The sequence below is a fragment of the Pleurodeles waltl genome, chromosome 10, assembly GCF_031143425.1.
Source record: "Pleurodeles waltl isolate 20211129_DDA chromosome 10, aPleWal1.hap1.20221129, whole genome shotgun sequence".
In the NCBI taxonomy this organism is placed as follows: Eukaryota; Metazoa; Chordata; class Amphibia; order Caudata; family Salamandridae; genus Pleurodeles; species Pleurodeles waltl.
The window spans coordinates 189,725,034-189,731,033 of NC_090449.1; positions in this window are offsets into that span (position 1 = coordinate 189,725,034).

The following is a 6,000-nucleotide window of genomic DNA, read 5'->3' on the forward strand; positions in this document are numbered from 1 at the left end:
TCAATGGAGGAAAAGTGGGCACAAAATGAAGGGTACAGAAGGACTTGAAAGGTGGTGGAGAGGACATTTGGGCTCCTAAATTCAAAGTTCAGGTGCCTGGCCCTGTCAGGAGGAAGCCTGTTGTATGCACAACCCCTGGTATGCAAAATGATTCTTGTATGTGTAATTTTGCATAACATATGTATTCGGACTACTGTACCCTGGGATGAACTGGTAGATGTCCCCAAAGAGGAGGAGGATGACAATGGTGCAGTACAGGTGGAGGGGGGACAACAAAATAGTGCTGCAGGAGTTTGCAGGAGACAACAAATTGTACTGAACTTCTACACCTGGCAGATTGTCCATGATGTACTCATTCTCTGCTACATATACCATTGGAAAGTTGCTCATCCCTCAGAGAGCAGGAGAAAACACAACAGTTACAAAGAATGTTGGAACATAGGCTGTGATATAAGAGGGTCTAGCGCCTCTATGCTGCACATCAGCATCACCTAACTCACGCTCATGTGGCTCTCGAAGGCCTAGATTCAGGCACCAGAAATGCAAAGTTGCGTAATGTAGGCATAGTGCCAGTTCTGACCCCTTGCACCACATCATGGCTACACCAGGCAAGATGTATAGAAGAGGGGCATATATACGGTAGTGGCTGTATCAGAATGGTGTACTTGAAAATAAGGAACTAAACTGTGTCACATCTCAAGTGGGTAGCTGTAACGCCTGCACTGAGCATGAGTGATAAGGTGAACACCATTAGTATCTATGGACCGTCATGGACTGGTCAGGGTAAGGGACAAACTTTTGACCCTAACCCTCCTCCATATATCAATGGTGTTACGTACCTTGAGCGCTATTGGCCCCAACCCTGCCATCTGGTGGGCTGTCTTACAAATATAGCACACACTTGTAGGCTGTTGTTAGAAATGGGGTCTTTGGTTGACAGTCAGGTTACCCCCTGTTCAAGCAAGGATCCTCACTCTAGTCAGGGTAAAAGAGAATCACCCTCAGCTATCCCCTGCTTACCCCCTTGGTAGCTTGGCAGAGCAGTAGGCTTAACTTCAGAGTGCTAGGTGTAAAGTATTTGTACCAACACACACAGTAACTTAATGAAAACATTAAATAATGACAAAACACAGGTTTAGAAACATAGGAAATATTTATCTAAACAAAACAAGACCAAAACGACAAAAATCCACCATACACAAGTCAAGTTATCAATAAAAATGCAAAAAGAGTCATTAAGTAGTTTTAAACACGCACTAATGCTGCTAGCGTGAAATTGTACCAGGTGCACGTCAAAAATAACCCCGCACGGGAGAGTGTGCCTCAAAAATAACCCCGCACGGGCAGGTGTGAGTCGAAAATCCAGCCACACGATGATCTGAAAACCCTGCAGCGCAGGTTGTGATCTCCCAGCCTCCGTCAGCGATGCTGCACGTCGTTTTTTCCTGCTCCATGCGTCGATTATTCGGTCGCATTTCCTGCGAGCGTCGTTTCTCAGCTGCGGAGCCGGCGGGTGTCGTTTTTTCAGCCGCAGATCGGAGTCACGTCAATCTTTTCCCCGCACGGCGCTCTGTGCGTGGATTTCCTTGTCTTTAGGCTGCCAGCTTCTCCTTTCAGCATCCCAGGAACTGGATGGGCACCACAGGGCAGAGTAGGAGTCTCTCCAGAGACTCCAGGTGCTGGCAGAGAGAAGTCTTTGCTGTCCCTGAGACTTCAAACAACAGGAGGCAAGCTCTAGATCAAGCCCTTGGAGATTTCTTCTCAAGATGGAAGGCACACAAAGTCCAGTCTTTGCCCTCTTACTCTGGCACAAGCAGCAACTACAGGGTAGCTTCAAAAAGCACAGTCACAGGCAGGGCAGCTCTTCTTCCTCAGCTATTCAGCTCTTCTCCAGGCAGAGGTTCCTCTTGGTTCCAGGAATGTTTCTAAAGTCTATGGTTTTGGGTGCCCTTCTTATACCCAATTTCTTCTTTCAAGTAGGCCTACTTCAAAGTAAAGTCTCTTTTGAATGTGAAATCCTGCCTTGCCCAGGCCAGGCCCCAGACACTCACCAGGGGGTTGGAGACTGCATTGTGTGAGGACAGGCACAGCCCTTTCAGGTGTAAGTGACCACTCCTCCCCACCCTCCTAGCACAGAGGGCTCATTAGGAAATGCAGACTACACCCAAGCACCCTTTGTGTCACTGTCTAGTGTGAGGTGCAACCACCCCAACTGTCAAACTGACCCAGACAGGGAATCCACAACAGGCAGAGTCACAGAAATGGTATAGGCAAGAAAATGTCCACTTTCGAAAAGTGAAATTTTTGAACACACAATCTTAAAATCAACTTTACATTGTGAGCTCAGAGACCCCAAGTGCCACATGTCCATCTGCTCCCAAAGGGAATCTACACTTTAATCAGATTTAAAGGTAGCCCCCATGTTAACCTATGAGAGGGACAGGCCTTGAAACAGTGAAAAACGAATTTAACAATATTTCACTGTCAGGGCATGTAAACCACATTACTATATGTCCTACCTTAACCATAGGGGCTACCTAGGGCCTACCTTAGGGGTGTCTGACATGTAAGCAAAGGGAAGGTTTAGGCCTGGCAAATGGGTACACTTGCCAGGTTGAATCTACAGCTAAAACTGCACACACAGACACTGCAGTGGCAGGTCTGAGACATGATTACAGAGCTACTTATGTGGGTGACACAACCAGTGCTACAGGCCCACTAATAGCAATTGATTTGCAGGCCCTGGCACCTCTAGTGCATTTCACTAGGGACTTACTAGTAAATCAAATATGGCAATCATGGATAAACAAATAAACCATATACTTTGCACAGAGAGCATATGCACTGTAGCACTGGTAAGCAGTGGTAAAGTTCTCAGAGTTCAAAAGCCAACAGCAACAGGTCAGAAGAAATAGGAGGCAGGAGGCAAAAACTTTGGGGATGACCCTGCATAAGAAAAAAGTCCAACAGCTGTGGAATCTGCTAAGGGTTGCACGACAAATGGAGCAGCAATGTGTGCTGATCCACTCTCCACACATATGCCCACTAGCCAGGAATTATCAATAAAATGGGAGATTGCACCACCACCTGAATGTGTGGGTGGAATGTAGTCAGATTCTGTAGCACTGCCAATGTACATTATTAGACACATGTCACACAATTGTGTTGTTTTGACATATGCCTGCAGCTAATCTGGAAATACATGTGAAGGCTGATGTACCATTGTATGACCTAGGTAGGAAACGGTTAGCAATCACCCACAATGGTTGATATGTGTCTGCAAGCTAGCCCAGTATAGCCGGTATGATACCATCACACACCACATATGAAAACACACCTGTCATTGACACTCACAATGCCTGATCAAGAGAAAGTGACCTACTGGGACCAGTACTCTAAAATGTCTAGGTGTCCCACATGCCTATCCGGTTTGGGATGTGCATGTAAGTCTAGTAATGTCCAAACATGTCACAGATCCATCCTAAATTCTATGGGTGAAGAATGAGACAGAAATGTTGCATGTGGCAAATCAAACAATCATAGGTGAGATGACTTCACACACTAACAAGATACACTCATGGTAAGTGACATAGGTTGTGTAATGCAGATGTGAATACAAACTCATGTACACCAAAGGATGTAGAAGAACAGCTGCGAGACTCCCTCATAAACTTGGAGATACAACATGGGGAGGTCACTTTGACACTACACAAGTGCTGTGGCTGGTGCACTGCTATGTCTGTGTGGAAGTCATGTAATCTAGCAAGGCCTGGAAATGGGACGGATACTATCACATAGCCAGTAGAAGAAGATGTGTATATCTTCAAATTACACGTCACACATAGCATCCTGTCCATGTATGACTGGACAATGTTGCAGTAGAAGATGTGTACAAATGGTAAGCAGCCTAAGAATGCCAGCAATGTAGGACCAAATCAATTCCAAACAAGATATGCCGGTAATGTTGGAGAAGGTACAAACATAGACCAATACTGATTGTGCACCACAGCAATGTTACCATGTGATCACCCAACATATATTCACAAAGGATGTCTAGGTCAGTACATAGCCCATTCAAATTTGCAACAATAACGATGTAGTTGCCCATGGCATACTAGTATGACAGAAGGCAGTGACAGATGACATCATCTGTTCCCTGGGTTGTAAAACATAAACAAGTTTCACTAGAGATACATGCCCTAACCAAGCTGCATATGGAATATAGAAACAATGTGTAGCCTTTTGTGTCAGACCATGCAAAATGATGATACATGTCCGACACAAACAAGCAGCCAGTCCCCTGAACATAATAAGGCAAGTCTGACATCAGATACCCCAAAGGAAAAACATTCCAGGCCATGGGATCACATTTGTACGGGTGTCTGTCTGCAGGGGACTGATCATTGCATTGCATGATGAGGGTAGATCCCCACCCAACACCACTTAACTCCCCTGTTGAGGCTACATTGACTCTTGACACAGTCATGGTCCTGATGCTTGTGCACAGTGGACTGAGCTGAGTAGAGTACTGTCAACCTGTGTCAATACATGCAACCATGGTTCTGTGTGGGCACACAAAGTGCCACAGGAGCAATGATGACTAAGGTGCCATCATTGCCTAATAGCAACACTGCTACACAGTTGTGTGCCACTGTACGTAATAGTAAAAACAAACAGGTTGTGTTCAATTGTATGTACCAAGTTTGTGCCTTTCACACATATGCCTGAATTCTCAGCACACATGTACCACTTCAATGGTACAGGCCTGGTATTGTGTATGGAGTATGCACAAAAGTCAACTTTACACTAATGAAAATGTATATTTATCACAAGATCATACAGAGACTTAAAGGACCTTCAGATATGTTCCCATATAGGGAAACATAGGTGGCACTGACATGAATACACAGCCATGAAACTATGGCCAACATATGTCCATACTGGAAGATAGATTTGTGAGGGTTCATATCCTATTAACACACTGCGTTGGCATTCATTACACATATTCCACTAAATATATCTTTCCACACACACGTCACATACCAACCTTCATTGACACATGTCAGTATACCATCTCCTGAATACTAGATGCTTGGGGAACCATATGTTACATGTGTAGCATAGCATCCTGAACTCAGAACCATGCCACACACCGCAGTGTGGACACACATGCACTGACATTGCCATGGTTTATGTGAAATCAACTCAGCCATAGTCAACTGCATCCTCTGAGCACAATTTGTCAAGGGTATCACATGCATGAACTTGTATTGGGCATAGCCCATCATATCTAAAGTGGTGTTGTCAAACGTACATTAGGAAATCAGACATGACAATGTGGTAGACCCACAATTATGTGTTACATCACATATGTACGCTCCCATTACACATGTGGTAACATGTATGTGGAAAAAGTCTACCAACACATGCACATATGCAAATGGTATCAGTCATTGCATGCATCACACACACATGCAAACATATGTAGCACATTCCGATGTTACCATTACATATATGAATGGACATGCACACACATGTAGCCATACCATACTGACTACATACATGGATATCCCCTGTACCAAGGTATGTGAACCTGGGTGCACTGTCAACCTTTCCAACAAAATTCACGCATTCCAGTTATGCATCAAAATCTTTGACACAAACGGCAATACTCCATACTTTGCTAACCAAAAAAATGATGCCTGGCCCCTGTGCTTCAATCGCAAGTCGACAGGCCTTATCAGCCTTCATGGGAAGAAATACCACACCTGACCACCATGCGTCAATTTTTTCCACACAAACGCCAATACTTCATACTTCGCTAATCAACAAAATGACACCTGGCCCATGCGCGTCAATTGCAAGTCGACAGGGCTTGTTAGCCTTAATGGGAAAAAAATATGCGTGACCGTGTGTGCCAAAAAATGATGCATATCAGAAAACGTGAAGCACATGCCCAGGAAGTGATGAAACAGGACTTTCGTGCTGCAAGCATGGTAC